Below are 23,107 nucleotides of genomic sequence, written 5' to 3'. Positions count from 1 at the left end.
TCTTTCAAAGGAGTGTGCTGCTCTCTTAATTCTCACCTTCATTATTTTAATATCTCCGTAAAATGGATTTCTAATGGATCTATATTGCCATAAAACTTCAAGGATGGTGGGTGGGTATCAATAAATTCTTCAAAATCAGCATGACTCCTCCAGCCAATTAAGGAGTGGACTGACAGACTTTGAAAGGAGTCCAGTCCCTGGCTTGGAAGGATTGCAGTTTCCTGTATGGTGTGGGAGTTTAAAGCAAGTGGAGGATCTTCTCTTCTATTTTATTCTATTCCCCTTTTTATATGGCCCTCATCACCATAGTATCTGAGTGCCTTGCAGAAGTGCATTAAGGAACAAAGCTAATATTTGTCACTTGTGGTTCTTTATTTCTCACTTTCCCTCCCCATGGATCAATCTTGTAGGCTTTGTCAGGAATACAGAAGCCCCTTTGGGTGCAGGGACAGGAAGATAATTCTTCATTCTTTCGGATCACCTATAGAATCTTACCAAAATCACAAATATGTCATGAATGCTTTAATCAAATGAAAGGTATGCAGTTAAATCCTTGCAGAATAATCGCAATAATGATAATAGTGCATTTTCATCCACAGGTCCCAAAGCATTCAATAAAATTTACATACTCCAATGGGGATGTAGTGGGGTCACCCAGCTTTAAAATGCAGTCATCTCTGAGATAGAAGGCAGCAATGTTTATACAGTACACAATTAAGGACAGAAAGAAAAGAATGCTATATTCAATTGAAACTATGGAGAAATATTAGATAGGCAGGATCCAATTCTCCGAATGGAATTTGGCCAAAACACCGAAACTACATTTTTTATTAAAATAATTCCAATTTACACTCATTAAGTAAGCCTCATAACACCCCTCAGAGGTATGGAAGGTGAATATCAAGAGCCTAAAGGAAATATTGCAAAAAGCCTTTCTACCATAACAGGAATGATACAGCATTGACAACACTTTCTTCCCAACATCCCCCTCCCTCCACATGAATAAATAAAAAGAAAGAAAGAAAGTGAAGCAATTCAACCAACCATCGAAAAACCTCCAAGCCCCTACCTGAAGGAGAGATTTTACCCCCAAAACTGAGAAGAACCAAACGTCCACTAGGGACATTGCTAGAGCTAGTGAGTTTACATGGAAGATGTTCCGATACTACAGTGGTGGGTGGCAATATAAAACCCTAAGTTAGATAGACAGAATATTATATCCAGTTTACTGGAGGATGCACTGAGGTACAGAGAAATTAAGAGATTTGCCCAAGGTCATTATCAGACCTGGAAACAGAAACCAGGAATCACTATATTATTACTGCTTTATTCTCACCATGACAATACTCCCGCCCTAAAGCGAGCCAAATAAATTAAACCTGCCAATGTTCTTCTATCTTCAGCAGGCAAAACTTGAATTCACCTCTATACATTAGGATCTATTTTTTCACTTTCTGCTGCAGGCTTTTTATTCCAGAGTGTCAGAGACTTTAGTATCAGTTCTCTGAATTGATCTGTCATTGGCAGGTTTAATACCCCCAGCACTTCACCACTTCACTGCTATTTTGTATACTCCTTGTTGTATTTTGAGCAATGGCTAGGCTGTCACCCTCAGATTCTTTGTGCTCACTTAACTGCCTGATTTCAGAGTAACAGCCGTGTTAGTCTGTATTCGTAAAAAGAAAAAAGAAAAGGAGTACTTGTGGCACCTTAGAGACTAACCAGTTTATTTGAGCATGAGCTTTCGTGAGCTACAGCTCACTTCATCGGATGCATAGCATATCGTGGAAACTGCAGAAGACATTATATACACACAGAGACCATGAAACAAAACTTCCTCCCACCCCACTGTCCTGCTGCTAACAGCTTATCTAAAGTGATCATCAAGGAAGGCCATTTCCAGCATAAATCCAGGTTTTCTCACCCTCCCCCCCCCCCCCACACACAGACACACATACAAACTCACTCTCCTGCTGGTAATAGCCCATCCCTCTTTGAAACCTCTCTTTATAATGCGCATGATAATCAAGGTGGGTCACCTTGATTATCATGCGCATTATAAAGAGAGGTTTCAAAGAGGGATGGGCTATTACCAGCAGGAGAGTGAGTTTGTATGTGTGTCTGTGGGGGGGGGGGGGAAGGGTGAGAAAACCTGGATTTATGCTGGAAATGGCCTTCCTTGATGATCACTTTAGATAAGCTGTTAGCAGCAGGACAGTGGGGTGGGAGGAAGTTTTGTTTCATGGTCTCTGTGTGTATATAATGTCTTCTGCAGTTTCCACGATATGCTATGCATCCGATGAAGTGAGCTGTAGCTCACGAAAGCTCATGCTCAAATAAACTGGTTAGTCTCTAAGGTGCCACAAGTACTCCTTTTCTTTTTTCTTTTAACTGCCTGACTGCATCACTGATCCACTGCTGTGTTAAAGCACCCCAAGAGAACTACCTGCAAGCAAAATTGACCTATCTGCAGCCAAAGACATTTTTTAGCCTCTCCAGACTCCTCAGATCTGTATTCCTGTATGAAGCTAGCTATTGTCATATCAGATTACACTCTCCCTCTCAGACTATAACCCTTGTAGTCCATAAATAGGCTCTTAATCCCTCCTGCTCCCATTTTACTCCACCTCACCTGATGAGTGACAATCACATGGGTAAAAAGTTGAGTAGGAGAAACCCATTCTAGTATCTGCTGTTACCACCAGCACAGCTGGAAATGTGTGAACGGCTGCAGAGGCAGCAGGGTGGAACACAGAACATTGTTTTTGCCTAGGTGCCAAAAATAAAATTAGCCAGATTTTTGGAGGTGCATGTGCAGCTCCCATTGAAGATGGGGTTAATATGGCCTTGAGAAGAATAAGGAGATGAGTTGCAAGGGCTTCTGGAACCTTGTTTGGTGGTCTTCTCATTGTGGAGTGAACAGATGTATCCCAGGGTGCAAGGAAAGACGAAAGAAAGAAAATATCTAGAAATAGTTAAAGTGTAGCAAGAATGAAAGATTAACAGGTCAACTGCAATTTTTGTTTCTTCGTCTGAAAAGTGAGATGAGAACCAGTTATTTAAATTTGATTTGCTATAAATATGAAGACATAAGAAATCATTTTAATTTATTTTCTGAAATCAAAAAGTGCTGGTAGTGTGGACGGGAAGAGGATGGGTCTGATCATCAGAGGTGTTGAGCATGTGCAATGCATTTTGAAATCAGCATCCATCCCAGAATCAGCCTTGATCAGAAGTCACCCCAACGCCATCCAATTCATAAAAATCTGTCTCTGCCTATCTTGTCAGAAATAACAATATATTACCAAGGAAGGTTTTTAAGGTGGTTTCCAGGCATTCTTAATCTTGCATACTGACACAAACCCCAGCCCTTTCAAAGTGTGGGGATTTAATTTATCCGAAAGAGTAGCTAGTTCTGATTATACAAGTTGCTTGAACTGAAGATTGTATACTCTTTATTCTGCATGGAAGAAGCCTTTGGTTGCCTTTCTGACCTACTCCCACACTCTTTGGTTGGGCTGTTGGAAAAAATGTCCAGTCTAAAAGTGGTGGGGTCTATGATGGAAAATGAAAAATAGCTTAGATTATCCATTATTAGGCCTCTCTCACCTGATCCCAAAGGGGCAAAATCCTGTGTCTAGAATTCCTGCTCTCAACATACAAAATTAATGTAGCTCTATGATCTGGGCTGCCTACACTTAGGTCCATCTGTTTAAAGTGCACAGTGCCCTGTCAAAAAAGTTTGCCAGGTCCTTTCCCCTTGGGCACAGGGATACCTCGAAATGATTGGTTTACAAAGATTGCCGGCATCACACTGAAAATTCATTCTCTTCTACAGGAATTCCTCTTTTTGTTCCAGCAATGAACTACCAGCATCATACAACTCTCTTCCATTCCTTTCATACTTGATCACATCTGTTCTTGCTCATGTGTGACAAAGAAAATACTTGAACTGTGGAGGGAAAGGATAAAGTTCAAAGGTAGCAGGGTCTACCTGAAACATAGGCTGTACTTCAGTAGATGCCTTGGAAATTGATGAAGGCCATTCAGGGTTTGCCACAAAAGATGTTAAATATTGGCCCTCGATACGAAGGGAATTGTATGGTGGAAGGTGGCACCAGGAGAAAAAGGACTGATTTTTGTGAAGCTCAAAACACAAGCTGTTCACTTGCCCACCAAAATGAGAATCTGGATGACGGGTGAAACACAGGTCAACAGGCCATATAATATCTTTTCCTCTAGGGCAAAGAAAATACTAGGTAGTTTTAACAGGTTTCAGAGTAGCAGCTGTGTTAGTCTGTATTCGCAAAAAGAAAAGGAGTACTTGTGGCACCTTAGAGACTAACCAATTTATTTGAGCATCAGCTTTCATGAGCTACAGCTCACTTCATCAGATGCATCATGAAAGCTTATGCTCAAATAAATTGGTTAGTCTCTAAGGTGCCCAAGTACTCCTTTTCTTTTTAGGTAGTTTTAAGTAATTAATCTTGGTACATGTTAAACTCCCTTAATTGTGCTAAGCATAGAAATGAAATGCACAGAAATTAAAAAAGTATATTGGCTGTCTCTTAGACACAGGCAGCCTCAGAAGCATTCAGTACTGCAGGTTGCAGCAATTATGATCGGTGAACCGGAAAATACCTGTTAGCACAGTGAGACATGATGAAGAAATGTTTGGGTGAGAAGTTGTGGAGTTGTCCTCCATTTCTGGATGAAAATACTTTCTCTGAGCATGTCTGGCTAAGTCATACTATCATCTGACCTAGACAAATTGGAGGATTGGGCCAAAAGAAATCTGATGAGGTAAAAGGTCAAGTTCAGAGTCCTGCACTTAGGAAGGAAGAATCCCATGCACTGCTACAGGCTGGTGACCGACTGGCTAAGCAGCAGTTCTGCAGAAAAGGACCTGGGGATTACAGTGGATGAGAAGCTGGATATGAGTCACCAGCGTGCCCTTGTTGCCAAGAAGGCCAACGGCATACTGGGCTGTATTAGTAGGAGCATTGCCAGCAGATCGAGGGAAATGATTATTCCCCTCTATTTGGCACTGGTGAAGCCACATCTGGACTGTTGTGTCCAGTTTTGGTCCCCGCCACTACAGAAGGGATGTGGACAAATTGGAGAGAGTCCAGTGGAGGGCAACGAAAATGATTAGGGGGCTGGGGCACATGACTTCTGAGGAGAAGCTGAGAGAACTGGGCTTATTTAGTCTGCAGAAGAGAAGAGTAAGGGGGGATTTGATAGCAGCCTTTAACTACCTGAAGGGGGGTTCCAAAGAGCATGGAGCTAGGCTGTTCTCAGTGGTGGCAGATGCCAGAACAAGAAGCAATGGTCTCAAGTTGCAGCGTGGGAGGTCTAGGTTGGATATTAGGAAACACTATTTCACTAGGAGGGTGGTGAAGCATTGGAGTGCGTTACTGAGGGAGATGCTGGAATATCCATCTTTAAAGGTTTTTAAGGTCAGGCTTGACAAAGCCCTGGCTGGGATGATTTAGTTGGTGTTGGTCCTGCTTTGAGCAGGGGATTGGACTAGATGACCTCCTGAGGTCTCTTTCAACCATTATATTCTATGATTCTATGATCTGTGTGGACCATTGTTCATGTATAGAAATATTTAAGGGCATGACTTACTGACCTATAGTAGTCCAAGTATTTGAGGGTTCCCAGGATAGGGAGAATAGGCACTGCCTATCCTGTTTTGAATCAGATGCATTATAACCTTTACCCACATCTGCAAGTTGCTCTGAGTACTCCTTTGTGTGTCCGTTTCACTTACCAACTTTCAGATAGCTTAAACCAAGCTAGAGGTGTTCTCAAACTTGCCAGACACCTCTGCTTGAATTCCAAGGGAGCACAACCAAGATAATTAGAAATGCAAAATCGGGAATAAGTCCAGTGGTGGCTGAGCCAGGAGAAACAAAAGCAGGGAAAATCAAATAATGGATTGAACAATCCTTGTATTTAATGATAGAAGAACATTAATTGAATTAATTTTAAATGCATTTTTATCTTTACAAATAGCACCTTAAAATATGGACATTGATTTTTATTTAAATCTAATTTACTTTTCACAATTGGTTCTGTGTAAGGGTGTGTGTATTTTAACTAATAATTTTTGCATTTATTTCAGCTTGGCCAAGAAAATACATTAGTTAGTTTCACTTTTGGTTTTAGTCAGTTTCAATTTTAGGCTATCATGAACTTTGCCTCATGCTACCTTTGTGTTGAAAACAGGCAGGGGAATGTTTACTTCTTAAAAAGACATTTTGAATTTAAAAAATCAGGCAAATACTTCTGTTCTTAGATTTTATAATAGCTTATATTTGTACAAAATCTAAATTTGGGGCCAAATTTGACCTAATATATCTAAACAAACAGAATTATCTGTAGAGTACAGTTGTATCTATACAAAATTTTATTTGTGACATAATATTCCCATTATAACCTTTTTCTTAGATTGTACTATATACATCAGTGATTAAGATACTGGTTGTCTCTGTTTGTTTGTACTGTATTGGGTTGTTGTGTTATGTTGAACAAAATCCACTCTGAAAGTAACAACGTGGCAATTTGCTTCCTTGCTTTTGGGGAGGTCGTTGTGGGAAGCCGTTTGCAGGTGTTGACCTACATTTGTTTAACAGAAAAAGGTAAAGAAAGCTCCTCTGAATTATCTACACAGTTACACTAGTACAAACGACTTGCCTTTGAAATGTAAATAGCTTAGACCTTGATGTGTAAGAGCAGGAACACTGTAGTCAAGGGTCTCTCAGCCTCACATTACATTAGAAAAAATATACGTGAATTTAAAGTTGTGGTGAAAGGTACTAGATTGACATTCAAAATGCAGGGAAATTGTTGTTCTTAATCAATTTACTTTTTGCTGCTTATGAAGCAAAATAGTACACTTAAATCTGATTTTTATAACATTTTGCATACATCTAGATCTTGGTCTGACATACAGAACACACTTTGTTCTAACTATAATGATCTGATATTACATGTTTTATTATTTTTTATATTTGAAGTTCTGTTTCTGTTGCATTCTGGAACAATATGGGCTCCCTCCAGTGGCCAAAGTAACACTTATGCTCTCATTAGTGTTAACCAAAGACATTTTAGCCTGCTTGTTAAGGTATTGTCTTTGTATCAGAGGTACTGAATTCAAATTCGATTAGGATTGTATTTTTATAAACAAAAATTTCATATGTTTCTGTTACATATACCACTAATTTTTCAACATTTAAGGTCTAATCCTGCAATCCATACTCAATCACTTAAGGCAATTACTTATTGGTTTAAGGTAAATTGATATAAGGCACTCAAACCAATTTGATAGTGTCCACACAAGAGGTTTGTACTAATTTAACTAAATCAGTTCTAGGTACTCATTTTGTGTGTAGTCAAGGCCTAAATTTTGCAGGATCAGAACCTAAAGGTTTGGGTTCAGAGTAGCAGCCGTGTTAGTCTGTATTTGCAAAAAGAAAAGGAGTACTTGTGGTACCTTAGAGACTAACAAATTTATTTGAGCATAAGCTTTGGTGAGCTACAGCTCACTTCATCGGATCAAAGGTAGGTTGCTGAGCACTTGACTCACTGATTTGCACCAGCTGCAGGAAGTTAGAGGCACAGGTGCTCAGATTTGTACCCACCATTCAGCAGCAGGTACAATTTCGGGCCACAAAAGGGAGAACATCCTTTAAAAAATTATTCCTGTGTATTAATATTATGCACCTGGCAATCCTTGCAAATTGCGCCTGATCCTGCAGTACTTTCTCAGTCAAAACTGTCATTAAATCTATACAAGCTTTGCCTGAGTAACACAAAATTAGGTCCATGTACCATAAGGACTTAAGTGCTCTCTGACTTTTTCCTGTTACAGAAAATGCAAAACAAAAATTGGCCCTAGATTTAAAATATGCATTGTCCCTGGTACGTTTTGCGTTGTCATTTGTGAATTACGTTTTATGTTGGCATAGTTTTCTTTTGAGCATTGTGCACCGCTGCGTTCTGCGTTGGTATTTGGTATATGTTGCATTTGTGCCAACTGTACTGGTGCTAAATACCCTCACTGCAAAACGCATCCGTCTTGGCAATTTTTGCATTGCTTCTTCACTTAAAGCTGGCAGTCAGACATTTTTAAAGTCACGTTTTGCACCGGCGCGCTTAGCCTCCGGAGCCGAGCATGTTTTTTTGCGTTGCTGGGTTGTGTTTAGATGGTGATGTTATTTGTCGGTGCTGCACTTTAAACTCGCACAAAAAGGCATGGCCGGGAACGAGTTGTGCATATACCAGCCGCCCGGATGCATTCTGCACATAAAATGCGAGAGGGTGAGCAACGTGCCCAGATGCGCGGGCAGCAGGTGGGAGCCGCGCGGCTTCCTGCGCAGTTAGGTGACACACAAGGCTGCTCTCGCCAAGATGGAGGGAGCTAGCAGAAGCTTGCAGGAGTGAGGACCGTAGCAGCTCGCGCGTCTTCGGGTCTCGGGAGCGCGCGGGAAGGGGGGCAGAACCTGCCGCTGAGCCGCGGCGCTGATTGGTTCTGCCACCCAACTCATTTGCATGCCGCAGTTTCTCTCCCCTCCGTCACGTGATCAGAGGGGGGGCGCTGAGGCTTCCTGTTTGGGGGGGGGAATCGAGCAGCGGGCCTCCTTCTGGTCTCGCGCTGCCTGGCGGGGTTCTTGTCAGTTAGCAACAAAATGGCCGCGGTGGCAGCAGCTCTGCTCCTGAGGACGGTGGTGGCGGCGGCAGCAGCAGCATCGAGGAGGAGCAGCGGGGGCCCGGCACCGCCTGTCTGCTAGAGAGAGCGCGCGCGAGACGCTGCAGCCCCAGCCTCCCCGCCACAGAGAGACGCTGCTGCAGCCCCCTGGGGAGACGTTGCTGCCTCAGCCTCTTGCCTCCCCCCGGGGCGCAAGACTCCTGGATTCCCCCCTCCCCCCCAGTGAGAGGCTCCGCTGCGGCAGCTTCCAGCCTGGTCCTGAGGGGCACTTCTGGATCCCTCTGGAGGAGACGGAGAGACCCCGCTGGATCTCCCCTCGTCCTCCTCCTGCCACTGGATCCTCCGCGAGAGACGCTCTGCTGGATTCCCCTCGCCCCATTGGGTCCCCCCTGTGAGAGATCCTTCTGCTTGGATGCCCCATAAGAGAGACTGCTGGATCCTCCCCCTGTGAGTGACTGCTGGATCCTCCCCCGTCCTTCTCCCTGTTAGAGAGACTTCACTGGATCCTCCTCCTGCCTGGATCCCCATGTGAGAGAGACCGTTGGATCCCCCTGTGGCTCCATATTTTGGAGGGGGAGCCCTCTTTCAACCAGGTTGTGGGATCCACTTTCTCCTTTTAATTTGCACTTTTTGAAGCCTCAGATGCTCCTCCATGTGGACAGAGAATCCATCAACACAAACAAAAAATAAACTCTCCCCGATCCACTCCACATCCTGATTCCGTGGGTTTTGCTGCAACTCGAAAGCAAATGTGTATTTAAAACAACATTCGTGTGCAAAAGTCTAGCTAGGGACTTTTTTTCCCCTTTCTTTCTCCACTGGAAATCAAAAGCTTGTTTTGGAATTGAACCTGTTTCTCCTGCACTTGGGCTGGATAACACTGAAGCTCTTTGCTCTTCTGCTTGGATACTGTTTTCTTGTCGACTTGTTTTTCTTCTGTGGCAGGTTGTGGGGGGAGTTGCTTTTTGTTTTTAGTTCGGGGGGGGGGGAGCGACTGAATCTTTTTCCTGGCCGTGTGAGATTTTTTTTTTTCGGATTCAGATTCGTGAAATTACGGGTATTTTTTTTTTTAAAAAGCATTAAAATAAGCAAGAAGCACGTCAGAGAGACCACACGCTAGACGAAATACTCACTTGTTTCATTGTAGAAAGACTGAGTCGAAAGCTGCCAAAGAGCCCCTGAAGGAAAAGAAGAAAAGGTAAGGGGCGATAGTTTTATATTAATCTGGAAACAGTAGAAGTTGGAGATGGGGAAAGACCTGTTAAGTCATTTCGTTAGTGCATGCCACCCTTTCCGCCCCTGGAGTCCAGGGCAGGATTTTTCACTATATCTGTATTTTATTTTCAAATAGTCTTCACCTTTTTATTTTAGTATGGAGCCGGTGGAACAAATAATACTGTAAAGTACTTCCACGCCAACTGTTTTTAAACAGTTATTTTAAGATATATCTTAAAACTAAAATCGTTTTCCCTACTTCCTATTTGTTAAAAAATAGACCTTTATAAAAACTTGGTATTTTCATATGGTGATTTTTTTGCACGTATCTAATTATCATTACCTGCATCATCATTTTAGGTGGAGTCCCATATGCAGCAGTTAAAAATGTTCTAGATTACAGGAAGAACCTTGTGAGTTTGCTTTTAATAAATGATGGTTGATGTGTAGCGTTTGAAAATTAGTATAAAATAATTAGCGAGGTCACCAGGGCTGCTTTTGATCATAACCAAGTAGGTGAAACTTGAACATCATCCTTGATGGTCAGTTTCAGTTAAATGGTAAGAGCTCTTTAGATCCATAGTTTGTTTTTGTATAATTAGGTTATGGTAACTACCAGAACTTAGTCTCTAAATACTAGACATGAGGGAGATTATTTTTCATATTTTCATGAAGCCAAATTTTCCTTATTAGTTTCAGTGGGAGCATCAGTAAGGAACAAAAACCGTGTTGCTAACTGCAAAGAGAGATGGATGTTCAATTGTTATTCTTAGAAATCATGAGGCAGTGGAAGTTTATTAAAGATATTTGATCTGTTTTATTTTGCAAGTTTCTGTCAAAGGGTAATCTCTTTACTGTGTAACTGTGCATTAGTAGAAGGTCCAGTTATGAGACTCACTGAAATATATGAATGAATATGTGAATTATTTTATGCCTCATAATATAATTTAATATTTTGTTTTCTTAAGTTATATATTTTTAATTGTTGTTGCTGGAAACTTCAGCATTTTATTTTCTTTAGAATGGCCATTGTAATCTAGCAAGTCATACTTTGATTTGGTCTAGGGTTACCTTTATTCTCTGTTTCAATTTGGATATTTTTATTGGAAAATATTTGCTTATATTCAGTTTATATAATTTTCAACTTTGATTTGTATTTTTCTTGAGCACAACATGGCCATTTTTGCATATAAATGAATTGAGGAAATATTTTTTCCTGTATCTTAAACTAATTTGATTTTATATTGAATGGAATCCAGACTAATAATTTAATTTCATCATTGGACTAATTAAACTAGTTAAAACCCAGTAATTGCTGCTGTTAGTGGTCTGGTTGGTTATATTTGTATCAATATATATCTTAAATCAGATGAATATTGTTACACTAAGAATAATGAACAAGACAACATCTTCTGTTTTTGGATACCATTATTCAAATGATTCCCACTTTTTAAAATCCTTACTAACAGTAAATGTTTCCTCAGTTTGGATTTGGTGAGAGATGACCTTTGGATTTTGGTTGCTGTTGTACATTATATTTGATTGTTTAAGAAATCACTGAGATGGTAAACACAGATTTAGAAAACCTTTGTTTGCTTCTCTCAGAAATATGTATTGGGGGTTAGGTGAGATAGTATTGGATGCGACCTAACAAATTACCTGACAGGTTTTTTTTTCCATGCCTAATAGTTGAATTGCTTCACATCTTCTGTGACTTGTTAAATCCAATAAGTTTCCATTTGAACATCTTTCCAGCCAAGTTAATCTATGAATTGTGAACTATGATCTCAAAATGGTGCACTAACAAATGTCTAAAACTTACTTGTCTTCGAGTAATATTATTTTGTCTGCTACTGCCCCTTTTAAAAACTTTTCCAAAGTGACTCTTCTCCTTAATAGTAACTTGTGTAATGAATAGTTAAGAAAGCTGGTGCTAGATATTTCTACTTAGCTATATTTTTTGGTGAAACAGTGGAAGACACTGTTGTTATTGGATATCAATATTTTTACAGCCATGTTTCTTAACTTCTAAATTCAGACAATCTGGTTTCCAAAAAAGGCTGTGGAGTTCAATACTGGATAACTTGAGGGGACCTGGATGGTTCAAGGGACTGGTGGTAGTTTTTCACCTCTATGACCACATTAAATTCAGTGAAGCATGTTAACTTCTGAAATCATTTCACCATTGTTAGGCAGACAAGGTGGGTGAGGTAGTATCTGTGAGATGAGAATGGTCTCAGTTCAGTTCCTGGTGAACAGGTGCTTGGGTCCCAAAAATCGCAGTTGTATTGGCCAAGGAATGAATGGGCATGGAGACCTAGAGGCAGTCCCTCCAGAGCAAGGTTAAAACATGCATCAGAGGCTGTTTGGGGTGGGGCCAAGAGTATGATGTACTTCTTTGGACAAATAAGACTGTGTCTAATGTATGTAGTGTCATAGGCCAAATATGTTAGTGCAAAATGACTATGCTGTTCAGAACTTTTTCAGGTGTTTGATATTGCACTTATGATTTTTTTTATGTTTCAGTTCTTTGCAGGATAGCAAGCTATAAGTAGAGCATGTATTGACAAATATTAATTGTTTGCTAATGTACAAGCATACAGCTGTTTTTAAAAAAAGCCCACTTTTATTCTTGAGATAAATGGGTGATGGGTCCTTTACCATGTTCATTTGGCATCTGTCAATTTATGCTGTACAGATTCTTTTGTGATTAGGAGGTTATCTGGTACATAGCTTGGATGTTGTACCAAACACCTACCAGGCAGAAGACTAAACCTACTAGCAAGTGGAAGAGGTGAAGGAGAGCAGGGCAGAGCAGTCTAGTCCACAAGCAATGTCCTGGTGAGAAGTCTAGTCCCAACAAAGTTTCCCAGCTGCTGGGAAGTGAAAGTGATGGAATTTCTGATAGAGTGCTGTTATTGAACCTTGGTTGGGGTCTCTTTTTAAAAAGGATTTGCTAATTTAAAGCTCCTTCCTTTTAAAGTTTTCTGGAATGTCTTTGCCCCCTTTCCAAAACTGTCTCTGTGCTCTGTGAATGGGAATGTGTGCATCACCCTCTTTCACTAAGCCTCTTGTCAGTTGCTAGGAAGAGGGAAAGAAGAGGTAGAGACCTCTCTAACCTGCTTAGAGGGTCTTTCATTACCCCCTAACATCTAAAGTACACTTTTGGTGAAGTTTGTGATCCTTTTGTTGAAATTTTAAGGACAATAGCTAAATATGTTACTTTTGCTTTGTTTTTATTTTTTGAATATTATTGATACAATAGATGTTGATAAGTTTTTTTAGGTAGTCAGGATGAATTTTTCCAAATAAGTTTGAGGAAAAACGTGATCATTGTGGGAGACTGTATTGTTATGCCCAACCTTAAGATTCTTTGTGTTGACTAAATACTCAGGACTGTTAGTAGTTTAATGATGTGTGAAACTCAAAGTGAAGCATTAGATCAGAGTGAGACTAAAACGTTTCCCACCACAAGCTACAAATTATTTAAATCTTGAAATATTTTGATGATAAATATAAATTGAACTTATTAAGAAATTTCACTTAAAGAACAGAGTCTACAAAAGCAGTCTATCTAGAAATAGGACAAGCATTTGGTAGTCTACTTTTTAAGAATCTTGGTTACTTAGGATTGTGAACAAATTTGTTTTTCATATAGAGGACTTAGTTTCCTTACTTGCTGACTTCTAGAGAAAACAGCTACCACTGTAAGCTGCTTACATATCAATGTTTGAGTTACTCAAAACAATCTACAGTTTAACATTATAGACCCCCTTTTTTCATTCATGAGAAACCAATATATTAAAACAGTGATCTGGAAATGTTTTACTTTCAGTTTTAGTTATGAAAAATCAATGAGACTGGTGACAGAGGGAATGGGTAATACTTTAAATTACATTTATTTCCCTCTAGGCAGCTGTCCTTGCAGAGATAAATATGCACTTTTCCAAATGCTGTCATCTGGCCCCTTTCCAAAAGAAGCTGAAGGAGGAGGTCAAGGGTGGAGCAGTCTTTTACTTCAGCAAAGAGAGGCTCTCAGTTGGAAAGAATTGCTAGATAAAGTCCATGTAGTACTGGCTATGCGAACACTGCAGACTTAAAGTTAAAAAACAAACAAAAAAACCCTAAACCTTTCCTATTCAGATAAAGTAGACTGTTAATTTCCTGTATGTTAAATCCTGTTACTGTAGTTATTTATGTAATAATTTCAGGTTATGCTAGTTTAATTGTGAACATGCCTACTACTTGCTTGAAAAAAAATCAATGAAAAATGTAAGACTTTGTTCAATCTTCGGTCACACCAAACCATGAGCAGCACAGAATTACTATTGGGTGTAATAGTTAAAATTCAGATAACAAGATTGCGGTAACACCATCAGAAGGTTTTCTCCTGACTTGGAAGTTGCAACTGGAAGTTTGTCAATCCCGTAGTATTAGAGATGAATGATAAGGAAACCTCTTTAATGCCTGGTGACACTACATTCTGGCCAATTTCGTATCGGCTGGTGCCTTCTAGTGATTAATGGCTGGAGGTTTTCAGTTGCATTATGAAGATATCAGCGAGGACAAATGGTATTTAAAAGAGAAAGTGAATTGGGAGATGCTTTAGAAATGACAATATAAAATTGTGTGCAGTGTTGTAGGTGTGTTGTCTCTTAAATAAAATTGCATTTGTGACGATGTGACGCAGCAGGGAGGGGGGAGTGTCTGGGGGAGCAGGGAGCTTAGACCCCAGCCCTGGGGTTCCCTGTGTTCCTCCACCCAGCCCCAAACTGAAACTAAACCCACCGAGCAGGTTCCCTGCTGCAGCCTCCGTCCACATTCCCGGGCAGAGGTGTCACCGCCCCCTCCCCCTCCTGGCTCAGGTGACAGGCTCTCAGGTCTCCCGTCCCCAGGGCACATTCCCAGGTCAACACTCCCCCCTCCCTGCTGCGTCACATCGTCACAGCATTACTAAATGGATTTTACACTCTGCATGGCCTCTTTGATTTAGCAGTAAAAAGTAACCACATAGAGAGAGAGTGACCATTTTAATAGAAGTCAAATTTAGTGCTTAAAGCAATATATGGTTTTGTTTTAGAAATCTTGTCTGTTTATGAAAATTATTAATCTGTCAGAAAATCATGTTTTAGAGTTTGGACTCTTAATATAAGCATATTTAGAAATGTTTTGCGTGTAACACTTAAAATATGACTAATCTGCATTGTAGTTTTCAGAAAGCAACTACAAATGTGACCATGTATTAAGTTATTTTCTTTTGTATGAACTGCCACTTTAAAAAATTGCTTTAGTGCCATTCTGCTGGTCAAAATTAGGTTAGTTAAATTATTGATTTTAGTTGGAGACTAAGTTTTGCTATTAAATCACAATTATCATAATTAGATTCTTCAAGAAAATATTCAAATTTTTATTAGTATAATTTCAATGTATTTTAAGATTGACTTTGTTTTTTCAAGAAATGTTCTTGATTCGCTTAATTTTTCTAAAAATGTTTCACTTGGCAATCTGTCCCTTTTGAGTTTACATTTTAATCTTACCTCTTTCAAATCAAAAGCTCGCTCTTTGAGAAGACATGCTGGATAACGCTATTAATATCTATAGAAAGATCTATATGAAGTAGTTAGCTATATATTTACAATCTTCACAGTTCCAAGAATCTAAGCATCAAATTTTGAATTGATTAACCTTGACCCTGGATGTGTCAGCTGTATAATTTTACAAAATTCAAGTCCTGTGTAATTCAGACCTATGAAATATTAAAAGTTTGGGGAGGTAGTGAAGGCTGCTTTCTGGAGCTCTTTCCTTTTGTGTTTTATGGTCATGGAGGGCTCAGAAGAATGAGAACAGTTATTTGTGCTATAGCAGTGATGTTTTATGGCTGGATGCCCAGATTGTCTAGCTTTGCAGACAGCCCCATCGTTTCTTTTGAGGTCTGTGTAGTTGGAATACATTCTTAATGTACAACTATCTGCAGCTTGCTGTTACTGTGTCATGAAATGTACATTCACGTCAGAAATTTAAATCAAAGTGAGATTTTTCTCTGGTTTGTCAACAAATGTAGTGGAATTTATTTTTACAAGTTTATGTTTAAAGAATATTCATGGTAATCTCTTGGGGCTTGCCTACACTACAGGGCACAGCTATGGCACTGCAGTTGTGCTGCTATAGACACTTGCTGCGGTGATCTGCTTGAGAGGTGGTAGCTAGGTCAACAGAAGAATTCTTCTGTCGACATAGCAGTGTCTATACCAGGGCTGATGTCAGCTTGTGTGTGTCCATTAGGGGTGTGAATTTCACAGCCCTGAATGATGTTGACCTAAATTTTAGGTGTAAACTAGGTCTTACTTGGAAATGTAATTTCTTTGTATTTAAAACGTGTTAGATCTATTCTAAAGCTAGTTTTTGTTCAGACTAAAGAGTGGAATCTTTAGAGAGAAAAATGATGCATATAGTTCTTCAGAGAGAAATTGACTTGTCAAGTAAATGTGACATACTTTGTGGTAAATAAGCCAGAGAGAAACATATTTACATGGCTCAAAATATTTTATAACTACTGCTAGGATAGGGCAGTATTTTATTAGAGTCAGCCCAAGGGCAGAATGGGACCTGTGTGGGGCTTCCCATCAAGCTACTATCTGTGAACCTTACATTTTTATAGTCAATAGTAGATATATAGTACCAGTAAATATCTACTGAAGAAGGAATTTCATTTTCTTCCTGGCTGCTGTTTCCTTTCCCACTCCCTTTCTTCCTCCCTTTTATTCTTGTTTGTGTATGTACTTATTTGGACTTCCAGTGACAGATGAGAGCCTTTTTTCATTTCTTGTTTGTGAAAGTAAATTTTTTACTTATTTAGCTTTATTGAATAGAATTTTAAGGAGGTAGTTATCCATTAATATACAAAAATATGAGTTCATCTTAAACTCTGGTTTTAGTTAAAATTGTTATTGGCTGGCACTTCATGTTGAAGGCACTGCCCCCGCAGCGGTTCCCGGCCAATGGGAGCTGCGGAGCCAGTGCTCGGGGTGGGGGCAGCATGCAGAACCGCCTGCTGCGCCTCCGCCTAGGAGCAGCTGGGACAGGTCACTGCTTGCAGGAAGCTGCTCGTGGTGAGCCCCCTCCCACGCTCCAGCCCCACACCCCCTCCCGCACCCAAATTCCCTCCCTCTTAGTTAACCAGCATTTTTCACTTACCGGCACCCCCCATTTCCCCAACATGCCTGATAAAACAGCTTTTATTGTACTAGTATCTCCAGAGAATATCTGGTTCATTGGGCAGGCTGCATGAATTTACCAGAATTACAACTATTTATTTAATTTGGCATAAACAGTAGTTCATTTTGATCCATCTAACTTAACTTCATCAACACAAGAAGGAAAAACTGTGTAAAAACAAGAATACCCAATTTAAAAATACTTTAATTGCTCTGTCTGAGGTTAACATGTAGTTTAAGATTGTCATTAAACAGTGAAAAATCAGGTCAAAATTCAGAGGTAATTGACATTCTAAAAAATTCTTCATTCTATTATGGTTATATTTTTCTCAATTTAGTTTACCATGTATTTGTTAAGCATGAGTACAGCGGAGTCCTCAAACAATAACTGTAAGTTTAGCTTTCTGACTGTAGTCCTGATGTTCACTTATAACAAATACAATATTGATTTAATAAGTTTCTGAATTTAAAAAGCTGAATCATTTTACTAGAGCTTTAAGTATTTGTTATTCATCTATTAGTGATCTTTTCTTAGTATTTAAAGATTCTGCTTTGTATTGTGTCTACAGACTTTGCAATTGGTTGTCATTTTTTTTCAGTTAAACTGTAGGTGTAGTCTGGAAAATAACCTTATAAATAAAATTAGTGTACCATATAAAACTCTGTTCAGATTACAAGGTTCTTCAGACTGCCAGCACTGCAGGCTTAACCTGACATTTGAAAATCAAATGGTGTTCTCTGCTTTGTGCATTACCAAAAATAGAGAATCTTGAGTAGAATTTTAGCTGTCAAGTTTGATAGGAGAGCATGTGGCAACTCCTTCTCATTTTATTTGCAATGCTGATGATGCTAAAACCTTAATACATTAGTTCAATAAGCAGTGGTGACTCAGAGTAATTAGGAAGCCAACACATGCCATACATAAGTGGCAGATAGGTTTTTAACAATAACACCGCTTGGTTTCACAATATAGAAGTAGCTGGTGCAAAATGTAATTCTGCACTTAATAAGTAGACTTCCCCTGTGTTTTGGTAACTCGAATATGAAAAACATAGCTGCCATGAATTTGTGAAGCGGTGTAGGTGATGGTATTCTAACTGCCAATTCATATTTTCTAACATCATTTGTCATAAGACAGAATGCATATATTGTTGATTTAGATGTTAGACCACTGATTTCAGTGTAGTTGGCATAAATGTGTGGTGGGTAGTATTCTTACCATTAATAAACTAGTATCCTTATATGAACAGCATAGTTTGAAGGAAAACATGATTTTCTGTGGGATTTGATGGAATTGGGAAAATGCAGAATTGTTACTGTTTTTTGGTAATGCATATATCTTTCTAATCAAGCTTTTTGAGAGAAATGACCCAAATCTGGTTCAGATGTAAGTCTCCACAAATACTTGTTAAGTGAATATCATAAAAGATAATTTATCATGACTCTTGATATATTGGAGTCTATTGTCAGACTTACGTCTTCATTCAGTTTTCAGACTTATGGCTGTATTCATACATGCTTACAAAATGTATCGTTCTAGCCCAAAAAAAGCATTTTGGCTTGTTTAATCTCATCTGTAAAAAACCACAACAAGTTTTAATATTGAAAATAAAACTGTTAGCATAGTTTTATAGTGTTGTTAAATTAAAAATAGGGCGGTCAATCACAGTTAATTCACATGATTAACTAAAAAAATTAATCACGATTAAAATATTTATCGCAATTAATTGCACTGTTAATAGAATATCAATTGAAATTAAATATTTTTGGATGTTTTTCTACATTTTCAAATATATTGATTTCTGTTACAACAGAATACAAACTGTACAGTGTTCACTTTATATAATTATTTTTTATTACAAATATTTGCACTGTAAAAATGATAAAAGGAATAGTATTTTTCAGTTCACCTCATACAGTTGCCATAGTGCAATCTCTTTATTGTGAAAGTGTAACCTACAAATGTAGATTTTTTGGGGGGGGGGTTACATAACCACTCCAAAACAAAACAATGTAAAACTTTAGAGCCTACAAGTCCACTCAGTCCTACTTCTTGTTCAGCCAATTGGTAAGAAAAACAAGTTTGTTTACATTTATGGGAGATACTGCTGCCCACTTCTTATTTACGATGTCACCTGAAAGTGAGCACAGGCGTTCACATGGTACGTTTGTAGCCGGCGTTGCAAGGTGTTTACATGCAAGGTATGCTAAAGATTCGTATGCTCTTTTATGTTTCGGCTACCATTCCAGAGGACATGCTTCCTGTTGATGATGCTTGATTTAAAAAAAAAAAAAAAAAAAAAAAGTGTGTTAATTAAATTTGTGACTGACCTCCTTGGGGGAGAATTGTATGTCTCCTGTTCTGTTTTACCCGCATTCTGCCATATATTTCATGTTATAGCAGTCTCAGGTGATGACCCAGCACATGTTCGCTTTAAGGACACTTTCACAGCAGATTTGACAAAATGCAAAGAAGATACCAGTGTGAGATTTCTAAAAATAGCTACAGCACTCAACCCAAGGTTTAAGAATCTGAAGTGCTGTCCAGAATCTGAGAGGGACGAGGTGTGGAGAGTGCTTTCAGAAGTCTTAAAAGAGCAACGCTCTGATGTGGAAACTACAAAGCCCGAGCCACCAAAAAAGCAAATCAGCCTTCTGCTGGTGGCATCTGACTCAGATGATGAAAATGTACGTGCATCGGTCTGCTCTGCTTTGGATCATTATCGAGCAGAGCCCGTCATCAACATGGATGCATGTCCTCTGGAGTGGTGGTTGAAGCATGAAGGGACATATGAATCTTTAGAGCATCTGGCATGTAAATACCTTGCGGCTGTGACGGGTTGGATCACAGAAACCCCCTTGGGACTGCCACCTGATGTGCCAAGATTACTTCTGCCCTTGCTTTCCCTGCCAGTCTGGGACTCCAGCACCCTGTCTTGCTGAGCCAGACATGCCAGTCTGCTCCAACACAGACCCAGGGTCTGAACCATGTGCCTCAAACTGCAAGCGTAACTGAAACAACTTAGGAAGTGTTCCTGTCTTTAACACTCAGAGGCCCAACTCCCAATGGGGTCCAAACCCTAAATAAATCTGTTTACCCTGTATAAAGCTTGTACAGGGTAAAACTCATAAATTGTTCGCCCTCTATAACACTGATAGAGAGGTATACACAGTTGTTTGCGCCTCCCCCCCAGGTATTAATGCATACTCTGGGTTAATTCATAAGTAAAAAGTGATTTTATTAAATACAGAAAGTAGGATTTAAGTGGTTCCAAGTAGTAACAGACAGAACAAAGTGAATTACCAAGCAAAATAAAATAAAACACGCAAGTCTAAGTTTAGTACAGTAATAAAACTGAATACAGGTAAAATCTCACCCTCACAGATGTTTCAATAAGTTTCTTTCACAGACCGGACACCTTTCTAGTCTGGGCCCAAATCCTTTCCCCTGGTACAGTCCTTGTTCCAGCTCAGGTGGTAGCTAGGGGATTTCTCATGATGGCCTTCCCCTTGTTCTGTTCCACACATCTACATATCTTTTGCATACGGCGGGAATCCTTTGTCCCTCTGGGTTTCCACCCCTCCTTCTCAATGGAAAACCACCAGGTTTAAGATGGATTCCAGTTCAGGTGACATGATCACATGTCACTGTAAGACCCCCAAGCCTTCGTTCCCCCCCCAGCCTGACTCACAGGAAGGCCTGCCTGCAAACAGAGCTATCCGCAGTCAATTGTCCTGGTTGATGGAATCCTTCAAGATTCGAAACGACCATTAATGGCCCACACTTTGCATAATTACAATAGGCCCTCAGAATTATATTTCATATTTTAGTTTCAGATACAAGAGTGATACATTTATACAAATAGGATGACCACACTCAGTAGATTATAAGCTTTGTAATGATACCTTACAAGAGACCTTTTGCATGAAGCATATTTTAGTTACATTATATTCATACTCATCAGCATACTTTCATAAAATCATATAGAGTGCAACGTCACACGGCTACAACAGTACCATGTGAATGCCTGTTCTCACTTTCAGGTGACATTGTAAACAAGAAGCGGGCAGCATTATCTCTTGCAAATTGTTTGTCTGAGTGATTGGCTGAAGTAGGACTGAGTGGACTCACAGGCTCTAAAGTTTTACATTTGTTTTATTTTTGGATGCAGTAATTTTTTTTGTACTAATTCTACATTTGTAAGTTCAACTTTCATGATAGAGATTGCACTACAGTACTTGTATTAGGTGAATTGAAAAATAGTATTTCCTTTGTTTTTTTACAGTGCACATATTTATAATAAAAATAAATATAAAGTGAGCACCGTACACTTTGTATTCTGTGTTGTAATAGAAATCAATATATTTGAAAATGTACAAAATATTCACAAATTTAAATAAATGGTATTTATTATTATTTAACCGCACGATTAATCAAGATAATATTTTTAAGCTTGCGATTAATCTAGATTAATTTTTTTAAGCTCTTGACAGTCCTAATTAAAAACATTTAAAGCCAATAATAATATATATTCTGTTTTAAGGGGCCAGTCTGGTGAGCTAGAATTGCAACCTTCTGCTATGCCAGGGGAATAGAAGTGAATGTACAACTGATCTGTGAGTAGGCCTCTGTGGAACTCTTCCTGCATCTGCTGACCAGATCCCAGATTTGGTCCCTTTTAGTATGTGCCGCAGGGGTCTCTTTCTCCCAGGTTTTTTATGGAGTAGTGGGTGTATGTACAAGGTATGACTCAGATTATGATGGAAAACTGATGGTAGACAAGAAGGTTGTGTTCACTGCAACTGATTCCCAGATCCATGGAGAACATTTATGGATACATTCTCCTGTAGAGCTGGTATCTGTTACATGTTCTTTCTGATGCCCAGAACATTCTCAATAAAATCCAGGGAGATGGGTCATTCTGGTGGCTACAAGCCCAGTACATGGATGCCATCCAGTTATCATTTGAATAATTTCTGCTTGCTTAGTTCCCAAATATATTGTTGCACTATTTCCCCCCGTGCCTTGCTTTTTGAAAGATTTTTGTCAGGCTTGATGACCTTAATGGAGTTGTATAAGTTTATTTTTTGAAAGGGGGTCATACCTTAAAACCTCCAGGTAAATTTGAGAAAAGCATTGATGCACTAGTAGAGATGTTGATACTGGTGAGATCGCCTCTTTTCTGTGTAGCTCAAAAACTTGTCTCTTTCACCAACAGAAGTTGGTCCAGTAAATCTTATTTCTCTAGTATTGTTGTAATTTCAAAATAGCATTTCAGCTGAGGCTACAGATCTGGTTGCAGAAACTTCAGTGAAACAAACTACTTTCAGTCACTTCAGAGTTCTTGATCTTCTTCTTTTTTCAAGATGAATGAAACAAATCTTGAGCCCAAAGTTTCAACTAGTTTTACTAAACAAAGTTAATGCACATTAAGAAGTCAGTAAGATATAATTAGACAGTAATGTGCCCTCTTTCGTCTTTAGTTTCTGTCCATCTGTCCAGTGGACATTTTAAAACAGTTTATAGTAGAGCATATAGGTGTTCTTTCTTAAAGATTTGGTGTTATCCCCCTGCTGAGAATCCCAGGACCCCTGACATTTTATTGCGACTCTGGATTAGCTCACTGGGGTCTTGCTCAAAATTCTTCTTTTCATCTACTTGATAAATTGAATTCCATATTCCTAGTGCATTTAACTAGAATAGTGTTTGAAAAACTTTAAAAAGGCACCTAAACTTAAAAAAAGAATTAATTCATTGAAGAATGGTTGTATGTTGTTGCAAGTTTAAATGTGGGGAGGCAGAGGAAATAAGGATTTATTGTAATCCAAAATCTTCCCAGAACATCAAACATTTTGTATCCCATTGTGACAATTACATTTACAAAAATGAAAAGCAACATTTTTTCCTTTTATTGTAGGCATTTTGGTTAAAGACCATAAGGCTTAAAGCTAAAACATTGGC

General features: G+C 39.2%; 1 protein-coding gene across 16 annotated transcripts in view; it reads left to right on the top strand.

Annotated features, from left to right (window-relative positions):
- The window catches only part of TNRC6C (trinucleotide repeat containing adaptor 6C), a 584,197-nt gene that overhangs the window by 377,417 nt on the left and 183,673 nt on the right, over nucleotides 1-23,107 (top strand). The window contains exon 1 of one of the 16 annotated variants that reach the window (XM_074970993.1): nucleotides 8,691-9,914. The exons of the other annotated variants lie outside the window; for them this stretch is intronic. The gene's annotated coding sequence lies outside the window, so the exon portion shown is untranslated. Of the gene's footprint in view, nucleotides 1-8,690; nucleotides 9,915-23,107 lie in introns of those variants that run through there. 16 annotated transcript variants of the gene reach the window in all.

The sequence above is a fragment of the Natator depressus genome, chromosome 14 (assembly GCF_965152275.1).
Source record: "Natator depressus isolate rNatDep1 chromosome 14, rNatDep2.hap1, whole genome shotgun sequence".
Taxonomy (NCBI): Eukaryota; Metazoa; Chordata; order Testudines; family Cheloniidae; genus Natator; species Natator depressus.
Note: the sequence above shows the minus strand (reverse complement) of the source record. Positions and strands in the feature narration are given on the sequence as shown.